The 14,417-nt window shown below is 44.6% G+C and overlaps 1 protein-coding gene across 1 annotated transcript in view; it reads left to right on the forward strand.

Moving 5' to 3' along the window:
* The first annotated feature begins 3,362 nt into the window (after positions 1–3,362).
* The window catches only part of ATP8B1 (ATPase phospholipid transporting 8B1), a 114,796-nt gene continuing 103,741 nt past the window's right edge, over positions 3,363–14,417 (forward strand). The window contains exon 1 of the mRNA XM_054032693.1: positions 3,363–3,612. The gene's annotated coding sequence lies outside the window, so the exon portion shown is untranslated. The remainder of the gene's footprint in view (positions 3,613–14,417) is intronic.

The following is a 14,417-nucleotide window of genomic DNA, read 5'->3' on the forward strand; positions in this document are numbered from 1 at the left end:
TGGACCAATATCTGCTGGTGAAAGAGAGAAGCTTTAGAGCTCCAGAGTGCTTTTCTTTAAGTCACCTTGAAGGCATTTGAAACATTATTGCCTGATATGCTGACCTGCAGGTTAAACAATCTGGAAGGTTTCTTAGGCTGTCAAATTTAGGGTTAGGGACATCAGTGGCCAGGTTCTCAAAAGGGCTTAGTACCCAAGACCCTCCACTGAATTTTTATGAAACTCTGTTGCTGTAAACTTACTCTCAGTACTTTTTTGTCTGTTTCATTTGACGAATCTCCAGTCTATTTTCAAAATGTTTTATGTTTAACTTCAGAATTCATCCAAAAAGAAGAAAACCTGAAAAATAGAGCAAAAGGGAGTTGCAAGTGAATAAACAAACTATAAAAAACACATTCACAGTTTTGATAACTCCCAGGGTAATGCCAGTGTAATTAAGCAATAGGCAGCACTGCCAACTGTCCAAAAATCACGTCAGACTCCCCCAAAATCATGAGATTGGCTTAAACATAATATATTGTAGATTCTTTTTATTTGCCTTCCAGGTTATGAGCCTTTAGGGTGCCTGTGGTTTATTTACAAGCTCTTCTTCACAACTATGAGAGCTAGAAACTTTTACATCATGCAATCTGAATCCCATGTAATTAATTCCATGACTCCAGGAGCTGTGGTTTCCAAGAAAACCACCAAATATGGCCAGGTGCACAATAAAATTGTGAGCTGGCAACAGTATATTCAGGATCTGACTGCAACACACTTGAGCTCCATCTGGGGTTGCAAAAGAAGCTTTGTTTCTACCTTTTTTAACATCTCCAAAATGTGTTATAAATGGGTTAAAACTGTTTATTAACCCTGTAAAGATCAGGATTTCAAGGTGAGTAGCAAAAGATATCAAAATGTATTTGTGTCCTTTTTTTTTTTGCTTCTCCATGACACGTAACAAAGGCCTTATTGTTTACAGAGTTATTTTTTGTGCTTCCTTTTGCAGTATCCACTCATTTCTCATCTACGATGGACTCTGGCAACTGGAGCACCAGAACCAGTGGGATTGTGACATCATCACAAGCAATGAGGAAGTGCCATGTGACTAATCATGAAAGGAAGTGAATTTTATACAGATTGCTTAAATCTCTTTGGGTATCATTTTAATAGCTATTTAATATCTATCTAGATATCTGAGGTATTTATATGGCTCCCATTATAGCAGTATCTGAGAATCTAAAAATCTTTCATGCGTTTATCCTCACAGTACCCCTTTGATGTAGGGAAGTACTATTATTTCTGAGTCTTCGAGAAAAAGCGGGGAAGACCAGGCTTGATATTCCAGATATTTCTAAGGTAAAAAACAGACAAACAAACAAACACAGATAGACAAAATACCTTTGGAAAAAATCATTCCAGGGCTTCTGAATCCATTATAAAGAAGCAAAACACCCACAATTCTTTCTGTTTCTCGTTTCATGCCATCTTTAACATTCAAATTTCTGACACCAGTGACAATACTGATATATGTGACAACATAAACCAGGGCACAACTGTATTGTATTTTTGCCCCAGCCTACACTCTGCTTTTTGCCCAAATCATTTTCAAATATGATGCTTCCAAAAGAAACTACTACAATTTCCCTGTTGTACGGGATTAGGCCTAGGGTGACCAGATGTCCCGATTTTATGGGGACAGTCCCAATATTTGGGGCTTTGTCTTATATAGGCACCTATTACCCTCCACCCCATCCTGATTTTTCACACTTGCTGTCTGGTCACCTAAGGAGGCCTAACATCAAATGGAGTGGCCGTTAGCACAAGTTTCACTCTATCTCAAAACTGAATGAGCTTAAAAACCAAAACAAACAAAAACCCTTGCTTCTTTCCCCACAGATAATTAGATGCAAATGTACACAAACACATTGTGAAAGAGAGCCTCAGGTTTAGTTCCCCTTCTTTCAAAGGGAAACATAAGAACATAACATAAGAACATAAGAACGGCCGTACCGGGTCAGACCAAAGGTCCATCTAGCCCAGTATCCTGGCTACTGACAGTGGCCAATGCCAGGTGCCCCAGAGGGAGTGGACCAACAGGCAATGATCGAGTGATCTCTCTTCTGCCATCCATCTCCATCCTCTGACAAACAGAGACTAGAGACACCATTCCTTACCCATCCTGGCTAATAACCATTAATGGACTTAACCACCATGAATTTATCCAGTTCTCTTTTAAACACTGTTATAGTCCTAGCCTTCACAACCTCCTCAAGTAAGGGGTTCCACAAGTTGACTGTGCGCTGTGTGAAGAAGAACTTCCTTGTATTTGTTTTAAACCTGCTGCCTATTAATTTCATTTGGTGACCCCTAGTTCTTGTATTATGGGAATAAGTAAATAACTTTTCCTTATCCACTTTCTCCACATCACTCATGATTTTATATACCTCTATCATATCCCCCCTTAGTCTCCTCTTTTCCAAGCTGAAAAGTCCTAGCCTCTTTAATCTCTCATCATATGGGACCCAATCCAACCCCCTAATCATTTTAGTTGCACTTTTCTGAACCTTTTCTAGTGCCAGTATATCTTTTTTAGATGAGGAGACCACATCTGTACGCAGTATTCGAGATGTGGGCGTACCATCGATTTATATAAGGGCAATAATATATTCTCAGCCTTATTATTCTCTCTCCCCTTTTTAATGATCCCTAACATCCTGTTTGCTTTTTTGACCGCCTCTGCGCACTGCGCGGACATCTTCAGAGAACTATCCACGATGACTCCAAGATCTTTTTCCTGACTTGTTGTAGCTAAATTAGCCCCCATCATATTGTATGTAGAGTTGGGGTTAATTTAAATTTTTAAACAAAACAAAAAGACAACTCCCACTTACAGGGAAGTCCCGAATTAGGAAACTGATACAGCTAGAGGGACTGGGGTAGAGATGAGTAATTGCCTCAGATGATTCTGGCATTGTTCAGATTTATTTTTAAACAGGGACCAAGGCAAGGCTGAGTACCGCTGGGAACCTTGAACCACACACAATAACAACAAGCCAACCCCTGCAAACCCTCAGGGCAGGGCAGGGAGGTGGGCACAGGAGGAGCGGGCATGGTTCTGCTGGTGTCTCTCGCCAGTGGGAGCGCGCTCTAGACAGAGTGTAACCAGAGATCAGCTCAGGCCGCTCCCCTGCGGCGGGGATGGGGAAGGGGGGAAGTCTCCTGCTCCGGTGGCCGCTGTTATTACCTGGGAGTCACGTGGGCTCTTCCCTGGCTAGGGGAAGGGCTTAGTTAGGGCTTCAGGGCAGCTGCTGCAGAGGTGGATCCTTCTCTCCCCCCCCGAATAGGATGAGCCCAAATGAGCAAACACCCCCACCCCCTCACCCCACCCGGCTCTAACCTGCCTGCGGCCAGACACCTTGCGTAGAGTTGAGGAACTAGTTTGGCAAGTCCTGAGCCAGCTTGCGGAGGGAGCGGAGCGCCATTGGAGGGCTGGGAGAGCCCGAGCCAACCCCAGGCGGCTGGTGCGCCTCTGCCCTGGTAGCGGGGCGAGGCGAGCATGCAGGTGTAGGGCGGGAAACGCTGCCAGGAGCGGCCGGAGGAGCCCGCGGGGAGCCCAAGTTTCCGCGAGAGGTAAGGGGCTGCGGAGGCGGGGCGCTGCTCTCCGGGTGCGGCTCTCGCACCGGAGCCGGGGCGAGGGGCATAGGGGGGGTCTCCGCGCGGGACAGCCCTGGCTGGTGGGTTGGGGCAGGAGCGGCGGCGTGTCCCCCGGCTCTGGAGGCGGGTTGAAGGGCTTGAGGGCGGTTAAATGGTGCCGCTTCCCCCCAAGCCCAACCCGGCTATGTCCTTACGCCGCTCGCCCCGGCGATGAGTGCCGTGCCCTTCTCCTGCCGCGCCCGCGCGGCTCTGCGCCGCTTTAACCCAGCCGGCTGCTGACCATGGTAAAGTGACTCTAACTTTCACTGAGCCCTGATCCTCCTCTGTCCTCCTGCCGGGCTCGCTGCATAGGCGCTGGAACGAGGGGTGCGGCCAGCAGCACCCCCTGGCTTGAAGTGGTTCCCATCACACACCGGGTTTACGGTTCGGTTCAATGGCTCGCAGCGCCCCTGGCTCGGAGCTATTCCTGTTGGCTTGCTCAGACCCGAGAAAGCGAGGCCACAAGCTCCATGGGAAGGATGGAGGCTGCCATGCCCAGCGCAGGGGGAAGGAGTGGCTCTGCCTGAACCCAGACTAAAGTTCAGAGCCACACAACCGATCCCCAGAGAAAGGCCAAACAGGTTTTTGTCGCTCCTCCACAGGCATCCAAACAGGTCCCAGCTAGATTCAGGGTGCAAGTGCTGTCACCCTTCAGCCTTTGTCTCTACAGACTTGTGTACTGAGTACCGCAATCTCCGAGGTTTCTGTAGTTGACCTCCAGGATAGGAGCCTGAAGGCGCTTCATAAACTAAACTAGCTATTTAACGTTAAATAATATTAATATCGCTTATATAGTGTAAAGCTAAAATAGCTAATTTTTCCTGGGCATTCACTAATCTCTTAATAGTGCACTCTCAGCACTGCTGCTTGTTTAAATGACCAGTGCACCTGCCAGTTCTGATTCATTTTCAGAATGATCACTTTTTAAGGTAAACATTAACTCAGTGCAGAAGCACCTTGCATTGGTGTGTTGCTGAAGCTGGTGGAGGAAATAAAAAAGCCAAACCTACTGGTGTTTGTTTTCAAATGTCTTTTCAATCCCTGTCTGCCAGCACAATAGAGAAATGCACGTCATTCTCCCTGGACTGGGTGGACAAAGGCAAATTATGATGCACCTGCCTTGACTCCAGAATATGCTGCTTCTATATCACTGTGTAGGCTGCAGTATGTTGTTGTTTTTTTTTAAAGACTCTCTACTTCTTGTGCTCGTTGGTAAAGTTTCCTTTTCCTTTAATATAACAATGATTGCCTGATTCCACTGTGACTGCAACAATTTCCATCTACACAACGTTCTATAAAGCTCAACAGTATAACAAAGGAAGTAAAACTCTACAGTATATTAATTCCTTAGTCAACTAAGAGATGGTTTTCTTCCTTTTTTTTCTCTTAAGGAAATGAGATGTTATTCCAATATAATGCTTAAACTTTAATATTTTGGCCAAATGTAAAGGTTATATAAATGCTTACATATTACATGAATTTCGGGCTGTCACATCCTCTAATAAAGTGACTATAGCACATTCTCACAGAAAAATAGTTTTGAGGGAGGGGAGAATTTTTTGTTTGAATCGCTTGGTAGATTTATGTGACTTTTGTGGGTCACAAGTATAGTGTATTTCACCTACATTTGTAAACAAGTTTTTGTTAGTGGTGGGTTTTTTGTTTGTTTTGTTTTGAGTGCCAACGGTGTAATTTGGTGCTGTACAGACCTAGGTAGGTAATCCTGACCTGAAAGACTTTTACTTATAGGGAATGTGAAAATGGAAGTTCAAACTCTAATGACAAAAGCAGCTCCTCACTATATTTTAGGGACTGTTTAGTAATTGGTTGGTGCATCTTACTTTTGGTGATGATAGGGTGGAATGGAAGAAGGGACTGAGAGCTGTGAGTTCTGATAATCCTGGCTGGATCAGGCTGTGTGGCCTTGGGCAAGGCCCTTAAATTTTGTTTGTTTCCACATCTATAAAATGGTGGTAATTGACTAATTAAAAGCTATGTTTACATAGTCTTCTACAGAAGTGAAACTGGTGCTTATTAAGGAACATTTATAATCATGTAATAAAACTTGCCAAGAATATCATCTGCGAGGTTTGTCACTATTTAGAACACTTAATGTAATAGTGAACCAAAGAAAATTAGTGTTAATTCTTCTGGGCTTTTTGGTTAATTGTCTCTTTGGTTCAGATTTCTTACTACTCCATGTCTATTACCTATTAAGATTTAAAATAATGTCCCTAAAACATTAGCTTTTTTTCTCTAAAAGTTCTAATAGAATTGCGTAATTGGATGAGTTAGTTATCAAAACAATATCCTAACTTTTTTTTGTTAAGAATATATTAGAGATATTTAGGAAGTGAAGTACCTCAGATGCTACAGTTACGAGGACTGTGTAAGTAGCTGCCTAAGTAGCTGTGTAGATATAGTACCAGGAACTTCTGGGTACTGGAGGCTCTCAGATGATTTGTGATCACCTTTTTCTATTGTAAATATATTGTAGAAAGGGTAAGAGAAAAGTGAGCCAAGTACAAACCAAGTGGACTACTAGCTAATCAGTTCCTAAAATAAATCCTGCACATACTCTTATTAAAGCCTGGAAATCTAACTCCTGGTATGAGCTTATGAGTGTCAAACTGTATGGTATCAAATCATGGTTGGTGGTTGATCTGTTTTTAAATAACTCAAGCTCACGGTGACCAAGATGATTTGGTCACTGTCTGCTTTATTTCAGTCTATGAAGATTCCAAATGTGAATTCCCTTGCCAGTAAAAGATTGAGTACTTTTGTAGCATTGGAGTAATTTATGCTTCATACTCCTGGACATATGCCCCAAACTTTTTTTTTTTTTTTAACTAGTGCTAAACATTGAGGTGGCCTTACTTTCAGTAACTTGATTTGTTCTTTGCTTGTTCTCTCTTGTGAGACTTCCTGAGAGTATTCTGGTCCCTAGTCTTGCAATTTGCAATATTAAATTGAATGAGCCACTTGCCTGCCGCTTCTATTCAAATTAGCCTGAACTCATTTGCTAATTTTTTTTTTACTGTAGTTATGCAGGCCTTATTTTGACAGCATGTTAGTTGTGTTAGGCCTGATTATGAAGTCTGCCATAGGTTTAAATTCTCCTTTTGGGAATTGGAATCATAAGGGTTTCCGATCTTTATCCTTGGCTGTTTTCTTTAACCAACATCTGCTAAATGGAACAGTCTGATCCTAATTGTTTGAGCAAAAGAATGGAGCCAGAAACTCCTGAATGTTAATCATATCTCTGCTATGTGGCTTTGGGCAAATCTCCTAACCTTTCCGTATCTGTTTCTCTTTCTTTAAAATGCAAAGAAGCCTTCATTACCCATCTCCTAGGGGTATTGATCAACACTCTGAAGATGCAAAAATATTACCTAACACAGGCCTGCACAACTCGTAAAGCAGCAAGGGCCATATTACTCCAAAGAAAACAGCTGAGGGCCGAAACCCCCCAGCGCCGCCCAGCCCCGCGGAAACAACCCCTCCAGCCACTGATTCGCCGCTCGCCTCCTCACACCTCCCCCCCCAAATATAAAGCCTCGCTGCCACTGCCCACCCGGCTCATCATCCCCCCATGAAATAAGGGGAGGGGAAAAGAGGGACAGTTTGAAGGGATTTTCTGGGGCTATGAACTAAGGGGAGGGGAAAGGGTGGCGGTATGAAGGGATTGGATGCGACTGTCCAACACACAAACACAGGGGGCGCAGGGAGCCCGGGGGGGGCAGTGTGATAGGGCCTGGGGTGGGGGGGAAGAAGGTCCCTGGACCAGGGAAGGAGGCAGCAGTCGGGGCGGAGCAGGTGCAAAACACACACACACCCTCCCTCCCTCCCCTGGGGATTTCCTGGCTGCCCACAAACAGTTCAACCCCCCCCCACCCCCTGATCACTATGGAGGCCACCCTGGGACCAACCAGCGCAGTAGCTGCCCCGCCCCCAACTGAAGGGAGGGTTTGGGGGGGTCTCGGCCCAGTTTCCCCCTCCCCCCCTGAGCTGCAGCTCGAATCCAGGCTGGACACCCCTCCCCTCGCTTGGCACTTACTGGCTCTGCTTCAGCGGGCCCAAGAAGCGATGCACTGTTGTACGCCAGGCGGAGGGAACAGGAGATGGAGACACGTGCGGTTCTGGCCGTTAGGGCGGCTGGAGCGCGGCACGTGCAGGGTTGTGAGGCGGGGCCCCACCCCGGGCAGGGGGCGAACCCAGCAGCCCCACCCCGCTGCTTGCCCGCGGGCTGCACAGTGAGCCCACGCGGGCCTCATGTTGTGCAGGCCTGACCTAACAAGTATTCCTACATCTTGACTCCTTAGGACACGTGTAAAACTCTAACACAATAGAGTTTTGTGCCGTGTTGGATATCAGACTTTAAAGTATAACTTTTTTCTGATTTATATCTTAATTTGATAACTTTCTCAGAGAACTTGAGCAAGTTTACTGGACATGGTTGTCTTAATCATAGAAACAGTGCTGAACAGGATGGCATAGAGTGGAAACAATACAAAGATAGAAGTCATGGGATAGATGAGCAAGAAACAAATAATTAGGCAGTACATGAAAAATTGGAGACAATAAACCCCCAAGAGCCCAATCAATCTGTCTAGTCGAAGGAAAGCATCCTAGTGAATGAAGGGAAACACAATTAACATAAAGGAGGCACAGTATATTTCATTATAAATCTTAACTCTTATTTGTCCTCCACAGTCATCATAGAATGGTACATTTAACATCTCTTCTTAATTTTTATGTATGTAGTTTTAAATGGCCCTCAAAATTTGATCTTAACTCCCGTTAGTTTACTTAGGGTTACCATTCGTCCGGATTTACCCGGACATGTCCTCCTTTTGTGTGCTAAAAATAGCGTCCGGGGGGAATTTGTAAAGCACTCACAATGTCCGGGATTTCCCCCTCCCCCGGCAGAGCGAGCGGCTGGGAGGGCTGCAGGAAAGTCCCGGGCTGGACTCCGGAGCAGCTTCCTCCTCCCACCCCCACCCCTGCATTCTGAGCTGGCCGGCAGCTCCTCCTCCTGCAGCCCGCTCCGGCAGCCCTGTGCAGGGCCAGGGACCGGGTTTTGTTGTGCTGGGGAGCTCAGCCATGTGTCCGGCTGGCACAGAGCCCAACACCCTGTTCTGAGCAGCAGGGTAAGGGGGGGCAGGAGAAGGGACAGGGAGGTTCTGGAGGGGGCAGTCAAGAAACGGGGGGGGGGCTTTTGGAGGGGAGTGGAGAAAGTTTTGGGCAGTCAGGGTACAGGTAGGGGGTAGGGTCCTGGGGGGCAGTTGGGGGGGGGTCTTAGGAGGGGGCAGTTAGGGGACAAGGAACAGGGAGTCTTAGGTAGGGGGTGGGGTTCTGGAGGGCAGTTAGGAGCAGGGGTCCCAGGAGGGGGCAGTCAGGGGACAAGGAGCGGGGGGTAGGGGGCTGGGAGTTCTGGGGGGGAGCTGTCAGGGGGCAGGAGTGGGGAGAGGGATCGGAGCAGTCAGGGGACAGGGAGCAGAGGGGTTTAGATGGGTTGGGAGTTCTGGGGGGACTGTCAGGGGGCAGGAGTGTGGAGAGGGATCGGAGCAGTCAGGGGACAGGGAGCAGAGGGGTTTAGATGGGTTGGGAGTTCTGGGGGGGGCTGTCAGGGGGTGGGGAGTGGTTGGATGGGGCGTGGGAGTCCCAGGGGTCTGTCTGGGGGTGGGGGTGTGGATAAGGGTTGGGGCAGTCAGGGGACAAGAGGCAAGGAGGCTTAGATAGGGAGTGGAGTCCCGGGGGGCAGTTAGGGGCAGGGGTCCCAGGAGGGGGCAGTCAGGGGACAAGGAACGGGGGGAGGGTTGGGGGTTCTGGGGGGGCGGGAAGTGGGAGGGGCAGGGGCGGGGCTAGGGCGGGGCTCCTCCCGTCCTCTTTTTTGCTTGTTGAAATATGGTAACCCTAGTTTACTACAACTATGAGTATGAGTATTACCCCACCCAAGCATTTCTGGCACTAAAAGAAGGAAAAAAAAAAAAAAAAAAAAGGCAGAGCTACAGTAGAAATTTGTAGGCTAACTAAATAAAAGAATGGGTGGAAATCAGTGGCATATATGTGCAGTTATACAATACACCTACAGCAATAAACTGCTTCATTTTGACTTTTACAAATCACATTAATTCTATCTTGTGTCAGGTCATTCACACCAATAGTGTGACAAAGTCACAAATTAATGTTGTAGCATCCTGACCTCTGTCAATATGTTAGAGATACATTCAGTAGGGTTGTGGTAGTAAAAAAAGAAGTGGGTAAACTAAACTCCATATTCCCCTAGTGAGAAGTAGGGTAAACTCTATTTAACTGTGTTTTCCCTTGACTATACCACTGAATATGTTCTGTTACCAGAATGAAAGTGGTGCCTCAAAGACTTCTAATTTTGAAGTAGTGGATCTTCCTTAATATCTCTTTCTCCAGAATGTGGAACAATCTAGTTTGAAGTAATGGAACAATGTTAGTTGCCCTCTCTCTACTTCCTGTCCTCTATCTCATTTCTTTGAGAAAGTTGCAAATGTTCAGCTTTTACATTATTTAACTGTTACCTGACAGCTCTTTAAAAAGATATTAAATAACAGGGTATCTGAATAAATCTGTCTGCGAGTGTCTAGCCTAGCACTGCCTGGTGGCGTTTGCCCAGGTAACATAGCAAGGCATGTTTGCCTCCTAACCATTCTCAGTTAGGATGTTATCTGTATTTGAAAGGGTTTATTAAAAATAGGCATCTTAGAGGGATGGTATCATAATATTTCCAAAAGCTTGATATGTTTGGACCAACAGAAGTAATGCCCAAATGCTAATGGATACTTGGACTAAACAAGGAGAATGAGACTACATAAGGAGTGCACTACTGATTACATGTAGTGGTGCTGCTCTGAAATGCAGAGGAAGGCAATTTCAGAATGTGAAGTGAATCTTTTTCTGCCATGTGAACTACTATTCCCCCATACACAAATTGACCCTCTAATTAAGACCCTGATCCCCCAAATACTTAATATGAGTAAAGCTTAAGTGTGTGTGTGTGTATTTGGGGAGGGACAGGGGAGGGGTGTAGAAGGGAAGAGGGAATCCGAGCATAAGTGAAGTTACCTGTTGTATTAGTGTTACCGTGGCTTGAGATGCTTTCCCTACTGCAGTATTTGCCTAGATGTATTTTTGACTTTTCTTTACACTTTTGTAAAGATGTGAATGGGAGGCAAACTGTTCTAGGAAATTGTTTTTTTGGGGTTTTTTTTTTGTTTTGTTTTTTTTTTAATGGTCTCTATTGTGAATGGTGCCCACTTTGAGGGGAGGGGTGTGGGAGGGTGGGGTATGTGTGTATGTTTCCATAATCATTATGATTAAAGAGTACAAATTTGAGCATTTTAAAGAGAATAGTCATTGTCAAATTTTCTCATTCATAATGGTGGCAAAAATTATATTAGTGAAAAAACATGTTAAGAACACTTTATAGCTTAAGTTTTTTTGTTTTTGCTTAGTTGCAATCTCTGACTTTATTTGCTAGCAGAATGTAATTGTCAAAGATTGTACATATTTTTTCTGGTTATGTCTTTATAAAGCTTCTATGTCTAATAGAAAATGGATACATGCACTTCATAGAATCGTAGGACTGGAACGGGCCTTGAGAGGTCATCTAGTCCAGTCCTCTGCCCTCATGGCAGGACTAAGTATGATCTCTAGAACATCCCTGACAGATTTTTTTGTCTAACTGCTTCTTAAAAATTTGTAATGATGGAGATTCCACAGTCTCCCTAGGCAATTTATTCTAGTGCTTAACCTCCCTGACAGGAAGTTTTTCCTCATGTCCAACCTAAACTGCCCTTGCTGCAATTTAAGCCCATTGTTCTTGTCCTATCTTCAGAGGTTAAGCAGAACAATTTTTTGCCCTCCTTCTAACAACCTTTTATGTACTTGAAAACTGTTATGTCCCCTGTTATCATGTTTTCTAGACCTTTAATCATTTTTGTTGCTCTCTCTGGACTTTCTCCAATTTGTTTATATCTTGACTTGACTTGTTTGTGTGCTTGTATGTGGTTTTCCTTAAATAAACCGCTTTATTGTTCATGTGAAAAATAAATTCATAGAATTTAAGACCAGAAGGAACTATTATGATATTTTAAAGTTTGACGCCCTCCATAACACAGACCTATGAAACTCACCCAGTAAAGTCTACATCAAGCTCATAATTTCTGTTTGTGTGATAGGTTATCTTTTAGATCAGCAGCTTTCAAGCTATGAGGCGGGCCTCCCAAGGGAGGCATGGGAATGTATCAAGGGAGGTATGAGCTATGTGCTTTTTATTTATTTAAGAGTTCTGGCTGTCAGCTCTGGATGGCTGGGACTCGTGCAGAAGGGTCGTGCACACCTGGGAGGCAGGGATAAAGGGGACAGCTGCCACCCAAACTCTGGCTCTCCTTTCCCCCAACCATTCGCTATCCCTCACCAGAAGGCAGCTTGGGCTCTTCTCTCCCCCCAATTTCTCACCAGGAGGTGGTGGGGCTCCGGCTGTCAGTCCCGGGGTGGCAGCAGCAGTGCAGAAGTAAAGGTGGCAATGGGAAGCTAAGTCTGCTGTGAAAAGCGATATTGACAAATATATCACGTTTCACATTGCCTCCCTTACTTCTGTGCTGCTGCTGGCACAGTGCTGCCTTCAGAGCTGGGCGCTCAATCAGCAGTCACTGCTCTCCGCTCTTCCTTCAGAGCTGGGTGGCAGGGTGTGTATGTGCGTGATGGGGGCCCGGTCAAGTAAGTTTGAGAACCACTGTTTTAGATGGATATCCAGTATTTATTTAAAGACTGGAAGGAATGGCGAATCCATGCATCCCTAGCTAAATTCTTCCAATAGTTAACTAATCTCACGCCAAAATTTGCATCTTATTTCTAGTCATTGTCTTGCTTCAACTTCCAACCATTGGATCTCATTAAGCCCTTTGCTGCTAGATTAAAGAGCTCTATTATTGGAAACAGTTTTGTACTTCCTGGTGCAGTGTAGAGTGAGCCTGACACCTGTCTATAAGGTGCCACAGGACTCTTTGTCACTTTTTACAGATCCAGACTAACACGGCTACCCCTGATAGTTGACACCTGTGTATTACTCTGCCTTAGTTCTGTAGTTTAAGACTATCATGAATTTATTGCTTCTAAGGGGTCTGAGAGATTTATGTTTATTTGTATTACCTACCTGAATTGCATACAGTTTATTTGCTTAGTGGAAATTAATGAGAGAGTCTTGTTTTTTTTGTTTGCTGTTTAGTTAGCATCATGTGATGGCTATAATTTTTTTCACTGTTGTGTTTAGAACAGGAAGTTATTTTAAAAGGTAATATCATAAACGTCCTTTTAATTAGTTGCTTTTGAATGAAGACTTTGTGGGCCATAGATCTCTCCCCCCATCCCCCAAATGTGGCTGTGATGTTGTGCAGTCTGTATGGTTTTATAAAACCCAGGGCACCAGAGGCCTGATCCTCAGCTAATGTAAACTGGTGTAGTGCCATCAGTCTAAGGGCTTGGCTACACTGGCGCTTTACAGCGCTGCAACTTTCTCGCTCTGGGATGTGAACACCCCCCCGAGCGCTGCAAGTTTCAGCTCTGTAAAGTGACAGTGCAGACAGTGTGCTGGTAGCTACTCCCAGCGCCTTAATGTTGCTAGTGAAGACATACCCTAATTGACTTCAGTTAAGCTATGTCACTTTACACCTCTTGGGTCTTGGCTGAGTACAACAAAAAACTTTGGAAGCTCCATTTTCATTCCTTTTGAAGTTAGAGAACTTAAAGATACAAATACAACTTGGCTTGTAGAGTACATGCTGTGCCAGTTATTTGGCACTTTTAATGTCAAAGGTGCACTGCTGTTCAGTGATTTGTAGTAGAGGGAACATAGGATCTGCCCTATTGGATCAGACCACTGTCAACTACCAGGAGAGTAACAGAAATGTGAAAACTTCATTATACCTATCTAATTGTGCGTGCTAGAGTTTGCTTCTAATGGTGATACAATAAGCTTCTGATGATTCCCTTTTCAATTACCCCTCGCTTTTGTAATTTCTCTTATATGCATGTTGCTTGTCAGTTTTAGCTATATTTTCCTTAAGGTCAGGTTGGGAATTTAACTTAACAGGCCAAATTAAAGTGTGCTATTTAATTGTTCTTCTCTGACATTGGTTTTTCTACCAATTTAAAATATATCTAGCCATCCTGGTTGTGCACTGAGCAAACACTACATTGAGCAATCCATGATGACTCAAGTCTCTTTCCTCCAAATTTGGAGTCCATTTATGCTATCCTTTTCTACATTACGTACAACCAAGTTAAGCTGCATCTGCTATTGTGAATTCTATCTCTTTTAGGTACTTCTGTGGCCCCTGTCACTAAAGTATCAAGCACCTCAGAATCTTTAATGGTTTTATCTTCACAGTATACCTGTGAGGTAGGAAAGTACTATTATGTCCATTTTGTAGGGAACTGAGGCATAGAGAGGTTAAGTGACTTGCCCACAGTCACACAAGCAGCTGTTGGTGAAGTAGGGAAATAAACCTGGCTCTCTCAAGTGCTCTAACCACTGAACCATCTTTCCTGTCCAACATCCCCAGTGAATTTAAGATTATCTGGAGCATTTTTTAAATTCTGTGCATTTTACTAAACAAATCCACGTAGTGGCAGGAATACAAGCTCACAAGCTATTTTATTTTATCCTCTAAAACATGAAATAAATTAAATAACCGATTCCATTGTAG

Source organism: Malaclemys terrapin, chromosome 6, assembly GCF_027887155.1.
Source record: "Malaclemys terrapin pileata isolate rMalTer1 chromosome 6, rMalTer1.hap1, whole genome shotgun sequence".
Lineage (NCBI taxonomy): Eukaryota > Metazoa > Chordata > Testudines > Emydidae > Malaclemys > Malaclemys terrapin.